Source organism: Micromys minutus (genome assembly GCF_963924665.1).
Source record: "Micromys minutus genome assembly, chromosome: 5".
Lineage (NCBI taxonomy): Eukaryota > Metazoa > Chordata > Mammalia > Rodentia > Muridae > Micromys > Micromys minutus.
Window position 1 is genome coordinate 41,665,384 of NC_137974.1, and position 23,118 is coordinate 41,688,501.

General features: G+C 36.5%; 1 protein-coding gene and 1 pseudogene across 2 annotated transcripts in view; one reads left to right on the top strand and one right to left on the bottom strand.

Annotated features, from left to right (window-relative positions):
• The window catches only part of GPC5 (glypican 5), a gene marked incomplete at both ends in the record, with an annotated part of 1,421,492 nt that overhangs the window by 1,387,809 nt on the left and 10,565 nt on the right, over positions 1–23,118 (top strand). The gene's annotated exons all lie outside the window — the stretch shown is intronic.
• LOC308420643 (ferritin light chain 1-like) lies at positions 3,717–4,249 on the bottom strand (annotated as a pseudogene). Its single transcript has one exon. The product of its transcript is annotated as a ferritin light chain 1-like (transcript).

Here is a 23,118-nt window from a genome sequence, read left to right on the forward strand (position 1 = left end):
GAAATGTGACTGGATATAAAAATTTGAATTGCAAAACCACACATATAGTATCAGAAACTAAGAATGCAGACACAATGTTACTCATAAATCTCATGTGGAAAAATTAAAAAAATATATATTTCTGAAGAATTGAGAGAGCACAAACTGCCATGAAGCTTAGATCTTAAATTCAACTTAATAGTCATTCTTGTCACTTTATCACCTTCATTCACAACTATTTGCATCATTATATTCACAATCCTTGCTAAATACATTGCAAAAACATCCACCGTGACAGGAAAGATTTAATATGGGAGAATACTGGTGGTTGGTTATAAAATCCAGTTGGTGTCATTCAACCAGTGAGGGAGTTCATGGATTGCAATATCCATTGCCTAAACACACTCATGTCTGCAATGTGTGCACATATGATCACTTATGAAAAATACATGTATTTCAACATTAAATGCTGAAGTGATGTATATATGCGGTACATAAGACATTTCTGCTACAGAAACCCATGCAGTGGTTCAAAATTTTTGTAATTGTGGTTAGTATATCCACTAATTAGAAAACTCACAGGAGAAATCCTTCCAAATCTTAGTAATTTCCCTTTTTATGTATTCCTTACAAATGCGATTTTATAAAACACACATAACACAAATCTTACTACTGTAACCTTGTTTAAGTTTGTACTGTAGTAGTTGGGTTTACATTTTTTGTAAACATGGCTTCATAACTTTGATTGTGTAAGTTCCACTACCTATTAGAACAATGTTCCTTTTCCTCCTCTTCTGGGCCAATTATTGTCTCTGTTCTACCCTCTGTTTAAATGATCCTGAGTACCTTCAATAACACTTAAACATGGAAACTTACAGTAGTAATTTTAGGATTGTTGTGGTGATGGTGGTTCTTTGTTTTGCTTTTGTTTTATTTATTCTTTCTGGTAGGCTTCCTTTGATTAATATAATGTCCTTGATTTTTGTTGGAAGTTATATGCACTATGTGACAAACTTTCTTCTCCATCGAATGCTGAATGCTGTACAGTTTTATCATATACTCAGGTATATATCACATATTGTTTACTCATTTATTTATTAATGGATATTTTTATAAATACTTCTCTTATTTATAAGAATAAATGGGAACGTCAATCACTTTCTTGAAATCCATTATCTATCCAGGTGAAGTGTTCAAAAGTAAGACTGTGATATCATGTTGTATATATTTAAAGTTTGTAAAAAATATCCACAGTGTTTTATGCAGTGATTATGACATTTCACAATTTTACCAAGAGAGTATAATAGTTCAACTTTATCAATGTCCACATCACTAACTTCTAGACAGAAGGTATACTATTGAATGTGCAGTAATGTTTTTCCATAGTTTTTGTTTTCAGTTCTTTTATTTCTGGTGATATAATACATCTACTTCATTGCCAAGTTATGTCTTATATTCAATGAGAGAAATCTAGTGGTCTCTCTTTCATTAGGTTGCTTGATAATTTGATTTTTGAATTGGTTAAGTTTTCTTTATATTCTGTTTATTACTCTTACATCAGAAAAAAAATCTACAAATTTCTTCCTATTTTGTAACATGCCATTAATTATGTCCCTTGATACACAATATTTTCAAAGTCATATAAAATTCAGGGCTCTGTTAGTTGCCTCTGCTTTAAATCACTGTCAAGATCATATTTGGACCATCATTACTATTTGTTTATTTTGGGATTGTTATACTTTGAATTCTTTGATGTAGCAATTTAATCCATTATAATATATTTCTGTTAATATTTAAGATGAATCACTTCCTTTTTACATATGGACACTCTGCTTTTTATACCTTTTATTAAAGATACTATGTTTTCACCATTGAATGATTTGGGCATATTTATTAAATATTTCTCAAATGTTTATATCTAAATCCTTAAGACTTTGATAATTAGTTGGTACTTACACAGCTCATACAATTTTGGTAACATTTACATTATAAAATGTATAAAAATGAATTAATAGTCTGCCCTTCAGTTTTATTCTTTGACAAATTTGTTTTGGCAAATGGTACCTGGAGAATTCATATTAAGTTGGTAAATTTTGTTTTCTGTTTGCAAGAAAGATGCTACTGGAATTTTTGAAACAATTGACTCATATTTGTATTTGCTCTCAATTGATATAATACATATTTTAGCAATGTATTGTCTCCCAATTGGTGAGTATAGAACGACTTCCCACTAAGTCTTATCATTAAGTCATCATTTGTTTGGTTCATTGGTTTTTGTCATTGATGCTATTGTATGAAGAAGTATCTTTTTTTTTTTCAGAATTTCATTGTTAGTGTACAGGAAGGTAACTGAAAATGTATTCTTCCTTTTCTGAATCAATATATTATTTCTAGAAAGTTTTCTTTTTGTTTTGAATATGTAGAATCTGCAGAGGGATCATTTTGCTTCTTTTCTAATTCATTTAGTATCTGTCTTTTCATATTTAATTTTCTGTGCCTCTTAGCAGTGGATAGTGAAACATTTGTTCTGGTTCCGTAATTCATTTATTATTTGGTATCTGAGAATGCACTGTTACGTGTGTTAATTATACTAATATCATCATCAAGCAAAATATTGGATTAATGAAGCCTATTTTGGTCAATAAATCCAGTTCACAATATTCAATATGGTAGGAAATAGTATTGGCTAGATCTTAAGTGTTCTCTGCAAAGCCATATATCAGAGATTTGGTCACCAGCCTATGGAATCATTAAAGGAAATGGAGACAACATGTTTGGTAAAGGAATAAAAAGAAAATGTGCCTTTGAGAGTGGTATTGGAACACTAGTCTCTTTCTTTCCTTACTAACATGAGCTGACCAGACATTTCCACTATCATGTTCCTGTTCTAAATGGCAACAGCAAAGAAATAAAACCTTCTAAACCAGGAGCTAAAATGACCATTTCTCGTGTCAGCTGATTACTTAAAGAAGCACTGTGTCAAATGAATGGAAAACTACTTTCCAAGGGGGTAATTGTTGTATTCTCTTTTTTTTTTTTTTAAATCCTACTTGTATTTATTTATTATATTTAATTTAATTATTTGTTATCTCAAATTTTTGAATTTATGTTTTTCATTATTAGGCTGCTGTGGTGGTTGGTACCTACACAGGGTACTCAAGAGACTTATAGAAGAATATTAAGAAATTGAGGCTACTCTGGGTTATATTAAAATAAAAATAAGTTTATTGTGGAAAACACAAAATGTGCAGAAATGTTTAAAGAATGCATTAGTGAACTTTTATGTACTGACTACTGAAATAAGGAAAAATAGTCCCTGGCCCATGCCATTTTGCTATTATACTTACAATTCCCTTTCCACATCTGGATTATTTGACACTATGTTATTCCATTCAACAATATTTCAAAGAAGATATAAGGTATGACATTCATTAAAACACCATCAATAAAATAAAATATTAAATATTCATTCAAATTTCATAGATCATTCCAGACCTTTTAATAAACTGTCAGAGTGAAAACCATAAGAATATTTTCATTAAAATTCTTCAGTCTTTTTTTTTTTTTTTTTTTTTTTGCTGTTTCAAAAAGCTTTATTTTTTTCTTTGTCCAAGACTTGGGAGAGGCTCCAGGGCAGTTACAAAGCTGCCTAGTAGCTTTAGAGGTTCATTCAGGTGGAGGTCCTGAGGCAGCTGGTGCAGCAGAGGAGGGAACCCCTTGGAAGGCACAGAGGCCTCCTAGTTGTGCTTGAGAGTGAGGCGCTAAAAGAGATACTCGCCCAGAGATCCCTGGGGCACGCCAGTCTGCGCTGGCTGTGGCCCTGCCAGCCGACGGAGGTTGGTCAGGTGGTTGCCCATCTTCTTGATGAGCTTCACCTCCTTATCCAGGAAGTGGCTTTCCAGGAAGTCACAGAGATGCGGGTCTGCGCGGGCAGAACCCAGGGCATGCAGATCCAAGATGGCCTGATTCAGGTTCTTCTCCAGGGCCAAGGCAGCTTCCATAGCCTCCAGAGTTTTACCACACTCATCTTGAGATGGCTTCTGCACATCCTGGAAGAGTGCCCGGCCCCCACGTTCGTTCTGCAACTTGAGGAGACTCTAGGCGCTCTTGTGCTTCTCCTTGGCCAATTCGAGGAAGAAGTGGCCACGCCCTCCAAAGCCACGTCATCCCAGAGAGAGGTAGGGTAGGAGGCCCGCAGGTGCAAGTTCACCAGGCGGTTCACGGCAGCTTCCACTTCGGTGGAGTAATTCTGACTGATCTGAGAAGTCATGGCTGGTCCGGAGTATGGGGCAGACCGCGAAGACGGTGTTGGCTGGTCCTAGGAGCCAGAGATGGCAAGGAGATGGTCCTGGAGGCCGCGACTGGAAAGACTTTTAGGGCAGCTGGAAGCTAAGATGGGAGCCCCCGGTCTGTTCCATTCAAACACTGTTGAAGCAAGACACAGACCCACCGGACCTCAAAGGCGCTGCTCTCTTAAGTATTTTATTATCTACAAATTTCTTCTTTATCTCTATTTATTTATTTAATTAATATATAATTACATCATTTACCAACTCCTCTATATTAATCCTCATGTCTGCCCTCATTTCTCCATTTCTATACAGCCTAGAGGGAAGGAACCTCCCAACATAGGAGTGAGGAAGAATTTTTCATTTTTGTTTTATTTCATATTTATAGTGAAGACATTAAGAAAGATGCATGCTTCAGTGACTCTGTAGCTAGTGGAGTCAGGACTGGGATCATTAAAACAGGGACCTGAAACAGAAACCCAACTTGACATCAGAGACAGACACAAGGGAGATTATCTTTGACTACAATTTCAATGTAAGAGAAATGGAAAGGTTTAAGGATGCACAGGAATCAAATTTGATTTAGCATTTCAAATCGCATTACCACTATAACCCAGGAACCCCCATGGTGATGCCTCTGCATTGAAAGCAGAAATAAACAAAGTGATTCTAGAGAATCACTACCTCTGTTAGATGCCACAGAATTATTCACACTGGATTCCCAAGGCATGTGAGAACATCTATGGGAATCACCTCCCCCACAAAAAATGAAGGAAAGATGTGTCCTATACAAAAGACCAGAGACTAAGTAAGAAATCCAGGAAATATAATCATCAGATTATGAAAAATATTCAAATGCAGGAGATTAGGAAACAAATAACAATGGAAAAAAAACTTTTTAAAACATATTAAACTTCACGAGCTGGAGAGGTAGTTCCACAATTGATCAAATATTTTAGACTTAATCAGTTCTAAATGTAAAAAAAAAAAAATCTTTCTGCAGGTTTTGCAACAAAATAATAAGAAATATATAAAAAGCTTTCATAATGTTTTATGCTTTTTAAGAGTGATTTACCTAAATGTGCATATAGATTAACATTTTTATTTTGTAAATTAAGCTTTATTTGTAGTTTTGCAGTGTTTGAAGTCTCTGGTGTATCTCTGAGATTAATTTCAGTACTAGAAAAATTTGTTAATAGGCATTTAAGTCAAAGAAAATGCTTCAATTTGTTGCTTACTGAGCATTAAAGACTGTTTCCTATGATATATCCTCATTTTACATATATCATCAACTCTAAATATCAAAATGTTTTCAAGGGCTGGTTTTGCTGACTTCCAACACTTTACAATGCATAATCATACACACTGGTTTTTATTACTGCTTCTTATTAAATTTTTAACTTTAAAAAAAATCCTAAATTTTGCATGAAAAGAACACATATGTTAAATTATATATAAAATAATTGACTATTATTAATTTTAAGCAATTAGGATAATAATAATTTTAAGCAATTAGGATAGTTCAAATTAAACTAGACAAAGTGTTCTAAACTAAAAAGCATACTACTACTACTACTACTACTACTAATAATAATAATAATAATAACAATAATAATTATAACAACATCAACAACAATAAAAATCTCAATGTAAATTCAGGAAAAAGAAATGTAAGAGTTGACACAAATTTCCAGGATAAGAATAAAAATGTCCATTGTCTTTGCTATAAGAATAGACCAGGATAAAAAGAACAACAATATCAACCAACCAGACCTCCCCAGAGCTCCCAAGGACTAAAACACCAAGAAACTGTATTCATGGATCGATCCATGACTCCAGCTGCATATGTAGTAAAGGATGGTGTTGTCTGGCACCAATAGGAGGAGAAGCCCTGTTCCTGTGCAGGATTGATGGCTCATAGTAGGGGGATGCCAGGGTGAGGAGGCATGTGTGGAAGGGTGGGGGAGCACCCTCATAGAAGCAGGGGAGGAGTGGGATAGAGGGTTTTCAGACTGAAAACTCAGAAGGAGTGATAACCTTTTAAATGTAAATAAATAAAATATTCATTTTTTTAAAAAAAAGCCAGTGTGAACAAACTCAAAGATCTATGAATTTTCATTAAGATTCATATTTATAAAACACAAATTAAAATAAACAAAAGCCTAACATTACCATAGTTGCCTTAAGAAATAAAATACATATTAGAAGTAGCCAAGTGAGAATACTTAGCAGACAAAGTCTTGACACCAAGTTTGAAAACCTAAGTGCCTAAGACCAATCTGGTGGGAGAGAATCCATACCTACTTTTTGACCTCTGCATGTGTAAAGAGTGTGGCATGCATCAACACACATACACACTTACACAGAGAGACAACGAAAATAAATAAAGTGTTTAAAATAGTAATAAAAAGATAAACAGAGAGTAAAAGCTGCATAATCTATCATAGGCCTGTGGTTAGAAACATAAAAGAACTATTCAGAGAAAATGCATATCAGGGATTATACAACTCAAGTAAGAATGTATAGTTTAGTCATCTTCGAGTCACTAATAGTTCCAGAAGAAACATCCAAAGCTGTCTTTATGAGGAAGGCAGACTCTGAATACTGGGTGAAAGGCTTGAATCACACAGCACTGCCTCTGGCATTTGGGCAGCCAGGTACTCTGAATCAGTGTAGATTGCTGGTGAGAGAAGACACTGGGTGTGATACCTGCTCAGGAAATATCTCTCTCTCTCTCTCTCTCTCTCTCTCTCTCTCTCTCTCTCTCTCTCTCTCTCTCTCTCTCTCTCTCTCTCACTTATATTAAGATACGGTGAACAAGGTTGTTAAGAGAATCAGACTGGCTCAGTTTGTAACTGTTAGCTCTGTCCTTTCATAAGAAATTTGCTTAAGATTAGCAATCCCTTTGCATATTGATTCTCACAAATAATTTAAGGTGAAAAAGAATTGTTTCCTTATCAGGTGTAGGGGAATACACTAACAGATAAACTTCTGTTGCCAGAAAGCTGAGCAGTATGTAAGAAGTGATAAATTCTCTAATGCTCTATTAAAGCTATTTCAACATACAGAGCAACAAACCTGGACCATACTTGCAAAAGGTGTTATTGCCTAGGAAGGGACACATCAGAAACTTGCCAAAGACATAACTATATCTAAATATAATAGAAATTCAGAGATTAATAGGTTTCCCTAAAGAACAAAATTATCAACTAAACAAATCCACCACTGCTACCAGGGACTAAAACACTAACCAATGAGTTTTTATGGAGGGACCATGGCTTCAGGTGCATATGCAGCAGAGGATACCATTCTCTGGCATCAATGAGAGGAGAGGACTTGTGTCTAGCAGTGTAGGGTAATGCCAAAGCAGTGAGGTGGGAGAGGAAGGTTGGGAAGGGAGCACCTTCATGGAGGCAATGGGTAGGGGAGGGTGTTTGGGGGAAAGGGGATAACACGTGAATTGTAAATACAGAGAAAATACAATAAAAACATAATTCAAAAATAGGTTTCCCTATACATTTTTATCACATTAACAATAACAACTTGTGTGAGGGTGATTGTATATATTTGTGTGTGAATGGGGTATAAATGTGTATTTTGTCTGATCACTAGTTCTATGCACTTAGGCAAATTTTTATTTTCTCTTCACCCCATACTCTGGCCCTGAACAAAGGAAGCATATAACACTACAACACTAAGCCAAGAGCATTATTCTTTTATGTTTCTCTTTATCATTTCTCTTGTCCTCATGAAAATACCTAACAGAGACAACTTAATGGAGGAAAAAATTATGTTGGCTCACAAACTCAAGAAAAAGTAATCTACCCAGGTGGGAAAGACTGCAAGAGAAAATTCCCAGTGTGTGAGAGTTTTCAGGACTCCACAGATGGTAGCTGGATGGGGACACAGAAAGAATGCAAGGATAATTAGCCCCCAGAGATGTGCCCCTACTGACCCACTTCCTCCAGCATGGCCCAACCTTCTAAAGGTCTACAACCTCCCTCAACAGCACTATTAGCTGGGGATGGAGTGTTCAAATGGATGGGTCTGTGGGGAGACATTTCAGGCATACACCATAACATTCCATCTCTGGTTCCCACAGGTTCAGGTCATCTCACAGTGTAAAGTATAGCCCATGTGAGTTAAAAAGGACGGATAATTTGAGCAGTATGGTTACTATTTAAAAGCCCAACACCGCTGAGATTCAGAGTGTAAGTCATAGTTTTACACTCCTATAAACTAAACTAAAATTGATTAAAATTTCAGACTATATATATATATATATATATATATATATATATATATATATATATATATCCCAATAAAAGACTAAACTCAGAAGTCTGACATTGAAAGTCCGTTGTAATATGATCTGACCTCACAGCCATTGCTTGTCACCTCTAGTACACACATTTTCTTTCTTGGGTGAACCTATTTTGATGCCTGCAAATTTCTTTGGGGGACATCCCATAACCTTGGGAACTTCAATATCCAGGGTCACAACAGCACTTTTCTGTTCCAGCTCATGATAGATCCTTTCTTACCCTCTGGAGTCCTGTAAGCACAGACTTTAATGTCTACATTCTTGTTTCATTCTGATCTGATGCATTTCCTCCAGAATATTCTGTTAAGTACTTTTAACAGCCTTGGAGATGCTTAAATTTAGAACTTTTCAAGATTTCAAAAATTTAAGGATCTTTCTTACCCAAACATAAAGAATACATGCTGTCTAAACATTAGAGGATAATAAAAGTTTGTTGATTTTTTTATCTGTGATTATAAATAAATTATGAAACATACTAATGAAAAAAACAGGGAAAGCCTATGCAATTACCTCTGTAAAACTAGGGCCCATCAAATGCAGCCAAGACCAGGGACATAAGAGTATCACAGAACAGTATATTTTCCTTCACACAGAAATTTTTAATGAAAAAATATATCTAATTTAAATAAGAATTTGAGAATATTAACAAAGTATTTTTTGAGTTTTTATTAAATATTTTTATTATTTACATTTCAAATGTTATCTGATTTCATGGATTCTCCATTGAAAAGCCCCTATTCCATCCTCTCTACTCCTGATTTCAGGAGGGTGCTCAGTGACCCATCCACCGACTTCCAACTCCCTACCTTGGCATTCCCTCTGAAGAAAAACTAATTAGGAAAAACTCAGAAGTTGAAAAATCACCAATGCTCATGGATTGGCAGGGTTAAGATAGTAAATATGGCCATCTCACCCTAAGCAATCTATAGATTCAATGAAGTACCCACCAAAATCACAACGCGATTCTTTTGAAAGTTAGAAAGAGCAATTTGAAAATTCATTTAAAATAACAAAAAAGCCAGGATAGGAAAAACTGTTCTCAACAATAAAAGAACTTCTTGGGGAATCACCATCCCTGAACTCAAGTTGTATTACAGAGCAATCGTGATAAAAAAAATGCATGATATTGATATGAAGACAGGCAGGTAGCTCAATGGAATAGAATTAAAGACCTGGAAATGAACCCACACACCTATGGTCACTTGATTTTTGAAAAAGGAGCGAAAACCATCCAGTGGGAAAAAAAAGAAAGTGTTTTCAACAAATGGTGCTGGCTAAACTGGCAGTCAGCATGCAGAAGAATGCAAATAAATCCATCCTTATATCCTTGTACAAAGCTCAAGTGCACATGGATCAAGGAACACTTATAACCAGCTACATTGAAACTTCTAGATGAGAAAGTGGGAAAGAACCTTGAACACATGGGCACTGGGGAAATATTCCTGAACAGAAAACCAATGACTTATGTTCTAAGACCGAGAATTGGCAAATGGAACTTTATAAAATTGCAAAGCTTCTGTAAGGAAAAGGTAACTGCCAATAGGACAAAACAGCAACCAAAAGATTTGGAAAAGATCTTTACCAATACTGCATCTGATAGAGGACTACTACACAGTATATACAAAAAACAAAAAAAAAAAAAAAAAAAACACAAGAAGTTAGAGTTCAGAGAACTATTGACCTTATTGAAAGAATTCTCAACTGGATAATATCAAGTGGCCGAGAAGTAACTAAAGAAATGTTCAACATCCTTAGTCATTAAACAAATGCAAATTAAAGCAATCCTGAGATTCTACCTCACACTAAGATCAAATGTGACCTTACCTCAATGGCTAAGATCAAAAAGTCTGGTGACTACAGATGCTGGTGAGGGTGTGGAGAATGGAGCAATCTTTCATTGTTGGTGGGATTGCAAGTTGATACAACCACTGTGGAAATCAATCTGGATATTTCTCAAAAACTTGGACATAGAACTACCTGAGGACCCAGCTTTACCACTCCTGGACACTTACCCAAAGATGCTTCAACATATAATAAGAATACATTCTCTACTATGTTCAGAGCAGTCTTATTTATAATAGTCAAAAGTTGGAAAGAACCCAGATATCCTTCAAAGGAAGAATCAATATAGAAAATGTGGTTCATTTATACATTTATTCATTTATACAAAATAACACACATGGTATGTATTCACTGATTAGTGGATATTTGTCCAAATGCTCAGAATACCCACAATTCACAGACCACATAAAGCTCAAGAAGGAAGACAAAAGTGTGGATGATTCCATCCTTCTTAGAATGGGGAACACACTTAAGGGAGGAAATACAGAGACAAAGAGTGGACCAGAGACTGAAAGAAAGGTCATTCAGGGACTGCTTCACCTGGGGTACTAATCCCACATACAGACACCAAAAACAGACACTATGGGAGATACCAAGAAGTGATTGCTCACAGGAGCATGATATAGTTGTGTCCTGAGAGGCTCTGCCAGATCCTAACAAATACAGAGGCAGATGCTGGCAGCTACCAATTGGACAAAGCATGGGGTGCCCAATGGAGCAGTTAGAGAAAGGACTGAGGAGCTGAAGGGGTTTGCAAAACCAGAGAAAGAACAACATTAGCAAACCAAACCCCCAGAAATCCCAGGGACTAAAACACTAACCAGTGAGTACACATGGAGAGACCCATAGCTCCAGCAGCATATGTAGCAGAGGATGATCTTGTAGGACATCAATGGGAGGAGAGGCCCTTCGTCCTGTGAAAGATGTATGGGTATGTATGATAACACTCTCATAGAAGCAGGGGAGGGGATGAATAAGGGTTTCATGAGGAGAAACCTGGAAAGAGGATAACATTTAAAATGTACATCCATAAAGTAGCCAATTAAAATGTTATAAAAACAAAGAAAAAAGTAAGCAAACTAAGTCATATCTAATTGTAACAAAATTATTAAGGAACTAAAGCAAAATTAGTCTATTTCCCATTATGCATTCCATTTGGAGAATCAGATTCTATTCAGCTTCCAAGAATTATACAACATCTCATTAATATTGCCACCACCTTCTTAGACAAGATAGCCTTCAGAAAAAAACCCTGCCTGTTAAATCTATTATGTTTCCTTAATGAACACAAACATAAATTGACTTGGACATTTTATAAATCTTTGATTACCTGTTGTTTACCTTAAGGTTAGTGTCGCCTTTACGTCTGTGAAGAGAAGTTGCCTTTCTACAACTTCAGTTGCCAAATAACTTGAAAATGAGCTTCATCTCTATGCATTCCTGACAGGGGAGGGCTTCCGTGGGGTGACTAAATGATTCTTCACTTTACAATAACCACAACTCGAATGTTACAAGTTATACCACTTCTTACTTTGGTTTTGGTTTATTTTAGCTGTAATCATAAAATGCAGGTAATCTGCCTCCTTTATGTGCAGTAAACATTGTAATCAGAATCCATTTTTGACATTGGAAAGGTGGGAGTTCTCATTTCTGGTGTCTCTAAATTTTACAGATAACATTGGCACCACGTTGCATAGAAAGGCATGTCCCACGATGATAATTTAGTAAAGTGCACACGTTGAGGTCTGAGTTTGATATTGACTGTGGGATTTGTTTCCTTCTTCCTTTAATTGAATCTCATAACTATAATGATTTCTGTGATTCTACCCAGCTCTGCTCACACACCTCCCTCAGCCAAGAATAGAATATTATCATGCAAGATCTTGTCAGCTTGTGTCGCAGCTCTGGTGTTCCATAAACAAGAGAATATTGGTGAGGCTGTTATGAGAGACCTTTATCACATGCAAAATGTGGGCCATCTGCTTTAACTGCTCTAAAGTGACAATAAAGTCATTTTACCTAATATTTAGATCACTCCTCAAAGCTTTATCTGTACACACTATGTGAACTTCACTTCACCTAAGCAAACAAGTTTTAAAAAACCATAAGAATATAATGTTTTCCCCTGTGCACATATATTGTAGTATTCAGTAGCTACTTAGAAGCCAAAAAATAATGCATCTAATTTCTTTTAAAGTATATTTATCAGTTGTTGTTTAATGGTGTGTCCGGTAAAGTTATACATGTGTGATCACATGTACCACCACATATATTGTAATGCGTGTTCTTTAAACTCCTGTTCCTTTGCTTCCCTGTCACCCACATTCTGCTGTGCGGCTTCCTCCAACTCCACAATCCTATAAGATATGTTTTCCCTCTGGATTGCATATATGGAACTGAATTTCCTCACCTCTTTCTGTGTTGAAACTGATCCTCCCTGAGAATATTGTCAATTTCTTATTTCAAAGCAATAAAATTCGAAACAGAATTTTTTTTTCTGGTTTGTGAAGGAAGCACAAATGCTCCTTAAAATCAGAGCATTATGTTCTGGAAATAAACTGCAAGAAAATCCATGTGCTGTGAATTTTCTGCAAGAGTCTTATCAGCAGGTGTCGTGATCAAATATGTTGATTTTGTGGATGTTGGCTTTTAAAGTGCTACTTTTTATTTGGCATGAGTATTGTGTAATGTCTTTATTCGTTCTGTGCCAAGGGTCAGCTATAGGAAGCTGTCTTCCCATTCCTCTTTGTTTAACTTCAAAGTGCTAAGTGCTTGTAGACTTCAGAAGTTGAATATATTTGTTTTAACAATTCTTTAATGGAAGCAATAATTCTACTTTCTAGTTTTCTATGGATGTTTTTTTTGACATCTGCTTAGGTTTTGAATGGTGCTTATGCATTGTTCCCAGAAGTGAGTCCCCTCCCCCAACACACCTAGGTTAGGCTGGAAGTCAGGAGGTTCCCAGCAGAATACTGTCTCTGTCAGTGTTTTCTGAGTAAACTTCTCTTGTCAGTCCCCTGCCTGCCTTATCCTGTGATAGTCTAACCATGAGCTTGATTTACTTGTGTAGCATTTTACATCATATTTTCTCACCTTTATATGTTCATGTTATTTGCACACCTATCCTAAGGGAAGGTCTTGGTATGATGGAACTTTTCTAGATGAAGCACAGGACGTCCTCAGTGATAAAGGACTTCCAAGCTTCTGAGGCATGTCTACAGCTCTTCTCTGCTGTGCTCTGTCTTCCAACATTAATGGTAGAATTATTTTAACACTAAATTTAACAAGGACGCATTAACTTCTTATTCATGCATCATGTTTGTTTCCAGACATGGGGACATAGCTAAGCTCATGTGTGTAACATGCCACCCTGTGTCCCACCCTCATCACAGCATGAAATACCCAGAAAAAAAAACAATAAAAAGATAAGCCCACTCTCCAACCTCACTGCTAAATATCTGGTTCAATAAAAACTTACATGGTAGCCCAAAGAATATAATACAGAAAGATATTTATCATAACTCTGAAGGCTTTAAAATTAAATAAAAGAGCTCAATATGCAAACCTGTGTGTAAGAAAGCCATACTGTGTATATATGAAAAAAAAATGTAAGCTAGTCAGCGACAAGAAGAACTCAGGCACATCTAGGTTACAGATATCAGGATTTATAATGAAAAAATGTGTAGGAACGTGGAGAATGAGAATGTGCATGCCTAACCCAAAACCTAACAAAATGTAGGAAGACATAGGTTAACTTGGGAACAACTATGAATTGTGATTATGACAGGCAATGAGTATAGATACTGTTTATTTCCATAGATAAGGTATAACAATAAAAATTTTCAATACTGGATTAGACAAGGTGGTCTTATCATTTTCTACATCTACATGATTTTTATGCTTGCAGTTTGAACATGCTCTGGCCTTCCATTTGTTTTGATAATGTCTCCCAATCCAATGCAAATTGTACATATGCATCGAAAACAAGTAATGAATATATCATTAAGTAAAGAGATAATAAAATTTCCAGACATATTAGAATAAGAGCCAGGAAGAAGGCCATTATCAGTGAACACCCCCCTATGCTCACCTCATATGGTTTAAGTTTTTGACCATGAGCCAAGAAGATATTTGTCTCAAAGACAATGGTAACAATATTTACTTGTACTTGTGGGAAATTATTGCATTGAAGAAAAATACACCTCATAAGTAAACGAATTGTTTATATTTCTTTGTGATACATCTAAATGGGGTATTCAAACTAAGATAATTCATTTCAACTTAGTGAATGTAATAAGAATCTATAATCTCATGGCCAACATTCTTAGACAGCTTGACAACTTTTAGGTTGTAAGGATTAAACACTTAATGTTCTAATTAGTGATACCTAATTACTGAGATAAAAATAAATTTGCATGAAGTTAGTTTTCATCTTTATTCCTAAGGAAATATTTTTTTAATCAGTGTTCCCATTTTACTTGTTGCAGCAGCTTTGTACAAATGTTGAAGGTATATATTTAGTTCATTCTCCATCTAGTGTCTGAAAATATGCATTATGACATTAACATGTATATATAACATATATATACAAAAAAAATACATTATGATTTTAACATGTATATATACACACAAAATATGCATTATGTTTTTAATATGAATATGTCTGTAACATATATATATATATACAAAGACACAAAAATATGCATTATAATTTTAACATGTATATATTAGCATATATACACACAAAATATGCATTATGATTTTAACATATATATGCACACACACACACAAATAATTTGTGTGTGTGTGTGTGTGTGTGTGTGTGTGTGTGATATAAATCAGGACAGCCAGGCAAGCTACTCAGTCAGTAAATGCTTGACATACAAAGAATAAAGACTTAAGATCAGTTCTTAGAATCCATGGATAAAACCAGGATTCTTACCATATCCATGTCCTCCTTGAGACATGGAGATATGCAAAAGTGAATGCTGGTGTCCCCTGGCCAATCACCTTAGTCCACTCAATTATCCTCAGTGTCACTGAGTAAAACAAAGCAGTGAGAAGCCCGATGTCCTCTTTGCTTTTCATTAGTGCTATGAAATAATCTGAGCAAAGGAGTTTAAGTGACAATAGGTTTACTGTGACTTGCACTTCTGAGAGATATACTCCACCACAGAGGGAAAGGGGAGGCGGTAAACATCAGGACATGGTAGCCGAGAAAGAAACTGCCATCTTCTATTGCCTCAGAATTCAGAGAGCAGAGAGTGAGCAGGAAGTAGAGCCGGGTTATACAGCCTCAGAGCCTCACTGACCCACTTCCTTCAACAAGGGTCCATTTCCTGGAGTTTCGACAACCTTCTTCCCCTAATATTGCCATCAGCCAGGATCAACATCTCAAACCTGTATTCTTGTGAGGGCATGCCATGGTCATGCTATAGAAGACAGACAGCTCCTGAGTAACAGCTAAAGAAGATGATCTCGGAGTTTCGGCTTCATGTATGTGCATATACACACATGCACACACATGCACACACATGCACACACACGGGGTGGGGGCATGCAAAATAGAACAATCCCAACCCTTTCCTTTAAAGCTCTCTAGTTAGATGTTTGAATGCACTGAGCTTTCCAAGTATGTGGCAAGCATTTACAATGTAAAGAGATGCAGAATCCAACAGACTAGTCATCTTCATACATATTTATGCATTCCTTTCTAAAACAGCTGGATGATTTGCATCATGTATTATTAATTAGCGAAGATGCTAGTAAAATGAAACTAAGATTCCAGAAAAAAAAGTAATGAAACATTGCTCAGTATTTGAACTAAAGATGCTCATATCGGGAATGATTCTCAAATTAGCATCTACCACAGGCGAAATAGACTGGTTACTCAGGAAAGACACTAAAGTGAGTGGTGCCTGTACCCAACAGGTGAATTCCTGTCCAGAGATATAGACAGAGTTTCAGGGACTGTCTACTGGAAACATTGCCATCAAGATGACAGTCTGATCAGACACATTTGATTTTATTCCCTCCCACAACTTACTAGAATACAGTATAGATCTTTTCCCTCCAAAAACCTAATTTTACTGAATGCAGAGAAAGAGATATCAGTGACAACAAATGGAATTCAGAAAGCAGATAGGACAGGGGATGCAACACAGAATGCAGAAGGATAAGTTCTTTGAGTCTCTGCGAGACTCAGAATCCCAATTCAATTTGCTTCATGGAATCCTCCAAAGGCAGATGTGTGACTAGGCAGAGTCACCTCTAGTCACACAGGAGAATCAACAAAGGCATGACTCAGAAGCTTTAGCATGCGAGTTATTGTTGCTTCCACTATGGAAGGGTACCCGCTTCTCCTCCTAGTGTGATGTAAAGGGAGTGGCAAGCAGGAAAAGACCTCTGGACTGTGGCATTCTAGGCATGATCACAGGTAGAGAGAGGTGTTATTATGAAGATGAACAAATGTGTCTGTGTCTGTGTATGCGCTGAACGAGTGCTGCTAACCTGCCTCCTCTTAGCTTACAGGATTCTGGAAGCCAGGAAAATTACTCTCAAGCAAAATGTCTGAATGGTCGCCTCTGAATTTCTGCCCTTTAAGAGGAAGTAAACACATGCTATGGTGTAAGACAGGTTGTGCTTTTGATTGGCAATGATTCCCAGTCCCCTCCTATTGTCTCAGACTATTGGCACGACTAGTATCAGTTCTAATATAATTACCTTCTGACTTGGCATCAAGGTCGGCTTCCTCTTCTGTCTTGTCTTTTCCTGTTTCATTTCCTCTCTCTCACACATGCCTATTATTTAAAAAATCATTCCATGAAGAGGAAGCTAGGAGAAAGCCTGAGATTCTGGTCACATTTGTCTAGGAACCTCAGGGCCCCATTCACAGAGTGCCAATCAGATTTTCCGTCTCTTTGTAGCACATAATCAAGTCCTCTTTCATCTCTGAATGACTTGCACTAAACAGAAACTCTTCAGAGAGAAGAAAGTAATTAAAGTTTTAGTAGCATATTTATGTGAACACATTGAGACAAACAAAAACTGAAACAAATGATCTATTTCCAAAAAAATAATGCAGTGTTTGAGCTGTGAATACAGTAAACATACTGACGAGTGGAATTAGGAAATAAACCAGGAAATAAAAAAATGAAAAACATCGAAGAACTCTGAGAGCACTTTTAGGAGATCCATCATTGAAATCACGAAAATGCTGGATACATCTCTGCAGACTCCAGAGTATCTCCTCAATTGAAAACACTTAGAAAGCTAGATGGTGTACCAGTAAATCTCCAGGAAGAAGGTGCAATAGACCCCCTACCCCACCTCTAAAGTTGATGCTGTAAAACTGTAGAAGCCAGAGAGCAATTCATGGTCTGTGCTAGAATTTGCTTGATTTTTCATTTGTTTTGGTTTTCCATTATCTGAGCTCTTTTTTATGTTCACAGATGCAATTATTGTTAGAAAACGTTGTTCTTCAGTTTCTATTTTCAATGTATTCTTTTGTATTCTTGTGTGAAATCAGTTGCTACTTATTGATACTTACATGAACTTTAAGGTGTGACCCCTTTGGTAAATGCCTTAGCTGTGATTTAGTTTGGAATAACACATATTCACCTACAATCAACACACACACAGAGAAACACAAGCACACAGACACCTGGGTAGACAGAAAGAAATACACAGGATACACAAACATTCAGAGACACACACAAATACACATTTAGAGGCACATACAAGTATTTATATTAACACCGCCACACACAAAAATACATATACAAACACACAGAAACACACACACGCACACACACACACACACACACACACCCATACACACACCACACCACACCACACCACCACACACAGATATTGATTGATCATGAAAATCACTGTGACCTCCATAGGCTCAAGTGTTTAAATGTGTAGTGCTTGGGGAGTTTATGGATCCTTTAGGTGGCACAGCCTTGCTAGAAGAAATGCATGACCAGGCCCTGAATATTTATAGCATTGCTCCTCTCCAGTTTACTCTGTGCATTCTGCATTTGGCTATAGATGTGGTCTCTTGGATCCATGCACCTGAAACAATACTTTTTCTCAATATCATAGACTCCTTTACTGGAGTTGCACGCCGAGCTAAACTCTTTCTTTTTGGTCATAGCCTTTTTATCTCAGCAATAAGAACTAAAAATTAAGTATTTTGTGGACACTGGTTCTCAGCTAACCGTGCTGCCTTGGAAGAATATAGAACCTTAATAGTTTATGCTTCATTGAAAGAAGTGGATCCCTGGTATGGACCTGGATATACTTCCTGTCTGTTCCCTGCTTCCAGGTCCACCACAATGTGAACAAGCAGCCACAGTCTGCGGCCACCACAACCATGAGTTGTTTCTACCATTATGCTTCCCCTACCATCAGGCACTGTACCCTCTAAGTAAGAAAAGAAATGTCCCTGCTCACAGCAATAAGAAAATAGCCAATCAGATAGACACTGGAAACTGGTAGTTTTACCTATAAGTTTACTAGCTATGTTCCACATAAGTGATTTACTTAGTAGATTTAAGAAAGACTGTGGCTGTTGATTTTAGAATAGGTGCATTACACTATCAAACCTTAAAAAGAACCAAGCACTGACAAAAATGAATTCGTATACTTTTATGCAAAATCTATCTTTGTTTTTTAAAATAAAGTTGTTCAATAAAAAAAAGAATAGATGCATTAAGGCTCATTCATTCACAAGTATCATTAAGGCTCATTCATTCACAATGATTCATTCACAGGTACCATTAAGGACCATTCAGTCACAAATATCAGGAGACTAAAATTCGAAAAACACAAGTTATTTTCACTATTGATGGGGTTGGATATTTCATCTAACAATTGCCATCAACGTACAAGCATAGTTTTCAAATGTAATAGATTTTCCTAAGCAGTCATTCTATACTTACTACAATGTGAGGACGGTCTTCTCTACGGACACGGTGGTATCTGTCAAATGAAAATACCCTTAAATCTCCTAAAAAGAAAGACAATGATTTTTTTTCAGTATCAGAGTTACCTGATGGCATGTCTGAGGTGGGGTATGTCTTGTGCTTTAATTGATGTACAGAGACCCAGCACACCTTGGACAACATCATTACATAGGTAGGGAATTTTGCATAGTATAAATGTAAAGGGATTTTTTAACAACTTTATTTTACAAAGCAAACATAAATGTACAGATTTTAAGCATTTTGGCATAAAATTATGCAATACATTTTTGTCAGTATTTGTTTATTTTTTTTTAAGGTTTGATAGTAGGATAAAGATCCCACCAGTAACAATGAGCATAAAGTACATGTAAAACAAGATACAACCTGGAAATAGTCAAAGTTTTCGTGGTACATAAAGATTATTTTTTTGTTTGTTTTTTGTTTTTTGTTTTTTACAATGAGCAGACAGTACATGTAATACAGGGTAGAACCCAGAATTTGTCAATGTGTCTTGGTGGATAAGGATTGAGCATGACTATTTTTTTTGTTTTGTTTTGTTTTGTTTTTTTCTTAGACTTCATACAGTCTGTGAGTTGTTTCTGGGGCATTGCGAGCCTCTGGGGTTAGCATCCCACTATCAGTGACTGCATATTATGTCTGTTCTTTTGTGACTGGGTTATCTCACTCAGGATGATCTTCTCTAGATGCAGCCATTTTCTTAAGAATTTGGTTAAGTCATTTTTTCTGGTGGCTGAGTAGTATTCCATTGTGTAAATGTACCACAATTTTTGTATCCATTCATCTTCTGAAGGACATCTGGGTTCTTTCCAGCTTCTGGCTATTATAAATAGAGCTGCTATGAACATTGTGGTGCATATAACTTTGTTGTGTATTAAAGTGTCTCTGGGGTATATGCCCAGAAGTGGAATAGCTGGGTCTTCTGGTAGTACTATGTCCAATTTTCTGAGGTATCGCCAGACTGATTTCCAGAGTGGTTGTATTAGTTTGCAACCCCACCAACAGTGGAGAAGTGTTCCTCTTTCTCCACAACCTTGCCAGCATCTGTTGTCATCTGAGTTTTGGATCTTGGCCAATCTGACTTGTGTGAGGTGGAATCTAAGCATTGTTTTGATTTGAATTTCCCTGATAGCTAAGGATGTCAATCACTTCCTCAGATGTTTCTCAGCCATTCGATATTCCTTAACTGAGAACGTTTTGTTTAGCTCTGTACCCCATTTTTTAATAGGGTTGTTTGACTCTCTGGTGTCTAGCTTTTTGAGTTCTTTATATACCTTGGATATTAGGCCTCTATCTGATGTGGAGTTGGTAAAGATCTTTTCCCATTCTGTTGGTTGCCGTTTTGTTTTCTTGACAATGTCCTTAGCCTTACAGAAACTTTACAATCTCATTAAGTCCCATTTGTTAATCTTTGACCTTAGAGCTTGAGCCATTGGTGTTCCCTACTTTCTCATCTAATAGTTTCAGTGTATCTGGTTTAATGTGGAGATCTTTGATCCACTTACACTTCAGCTTTGTACAAGGAGATAAGAAAGGGTCTATTTTCATTCTTTTGCATGTTGAGTGCCAGTTGGACCAGCACAATTTGTTGAATAGGCTGTCTTTTTCCATTGAATGTTTATGGCTCCTTTGTCAAAAATCAGGTGATCATATACCTGAGGGCTCATTTCTGGATCTTCTATTCTATTTCATTGATCCACATGCCTATTTCTGTACCAGTACCATGCAGTTTTCAGCACTATTGCCTTGTAATATAGCTTGAGTTCAGGGATAGTGATTCCCGCAGATGTTTTCTTGTTGTTAAGTATGGATTTCACTATTCTAGGTCTTTTGTATTCCATATGAAATTGCACATTGATCTTTACAATTCCATGAAGATTTGGGTTGGAATTTTGATGGTGATTGCATTTAATCTGTAGATTGCTTTTGGTAGAATGGCCATTTTTAAAATGTTGATTTTTCCAATCCATGAGCATGGGAGATCTTTCCATTTTCTGAGATCATCCTCAATTTCCTTCTTTAGAGGTTTGAAGTTCTTGTCATACAGGTCCTTCACTTGCTTAGTTAGAGTCACACCAAGGTATTTCATAGTTTTTGTGACGTTTGTGAAGGGTACCTTTTTCCTAATTTCTTTCTCAACATGTTTGTCCTTTGAGTATAGGAAGGCTACTGATTTGTTTGAGTTAATTTTGTATCCAGCCACTTTGCTGAACTTGTTTATCAGCTGTAGGAGTTTTCTGGCTGCCTAGATCTCCTACTCACCAGGCTTTAAACCTTTAGGAACTGCTGGTCAGGGTGGCACATGGGCTGAGCTCTCTTCTGCGCCCTGAAGTTCCCGCCGGGTGGAAACAGATGTCCCAAAGTTGTGTTCCTGGTCCCTGGATCAGGCAGGGCTTGGGTGTGCTTTCCGTGTGCATTCTGCAGAGATCTCTCTGCTCCCTGGCTTAAGGGGTTTTGGAATACAACTAATTAATAATGTATTTATTTTCCTATGTTTCTTTCTTTTTTTTTTTTTTTTTTTTTTTTTACAATTAGTTGTTCATTTATTGTGCTAAGGAAAGACAGAAAGAGAAAGAAGAAAGAAAAGGAAGTAAGGAGAGCATAATCAAAATGCAGTTCCACTTTTAAAAATGTTTCAAAAGTGTATTTTGTTTATTGTATGGGGAAGGAGGGAGGGTTGTGTGCTCAGTATAGGAGTATGAAGATCAGAGGACAGCTTGCAGGATTCAGATCTCCTTGTCCACTGTGTGGGTCCTGGGGGTCAAAATTGGATCCTTTTTCCTATGTTTCTGAATTACAATTAATATGCCTATACTTTGAAATTCATAGACTTCCTTCAAAATATTGATTGTGTTTATCCACTACTTTTGTTTTTGTCTGGGTTTTATTGCTGTGATAAGACAACATGACCTAGACACCTATTGTTAGAGAAAATGTTTAATTAGGTATGCCTTACAGTGTCAAAGTTTTAGTCCATTATCATCATACAGGGAAGCATAGCTAGTTGGACAGAAGAAATCGTCCTGGAGGAGTGGAGCATTCTGTATCTTATATAAAGGCAATCAGAAGACTATCTTCTACATGTTACCAGGAGAAGTCTTGAATGCTACATTTGGCAGGGCTTAATTAGACTGAGCAAGTGATGGGGATCCATCCAGTAAGAGAATCCCTCCATAGACTTTACATTAGCTCCTGCCTCTTGGTTTCTGCCCTACTTAAGTTAATGTCCTGACTCCTTTCAGTGATGAAAGTTATGATGTAAAAGTAGAAGCCAATAAATCTCTTCTTTTACAACTTGATTATTTGTTATGTTGTTTCATAGTACCAATACTAACTTTAATATAAATTATTAGTATCTTAAAATATAGAGTAGATTTTGACATCCATTTTGGTGGTGAACTGACAACAATCACAATACCCTCAGTTGTTGGAGGTCCCTCTGGATTCTCTTTAAATGGCAACTGTTAGAAATATATACTACACCTGACAATGTATTCTTATATAACAGATCATGTCTTCTGGAAGCAGCATGTAGAGTACCTTTGTTCAAATTATTTTTCAAAAGATTTTAAATTATCTTACAAACTAATGTATTTCCACAAGGCTTAATTTTCATGTATCCATTCCATTGCACCATTTCATCTTCCCAATCCCATAGTCTCCTATTAAACATGTAATCTTAAATACTTGGAAG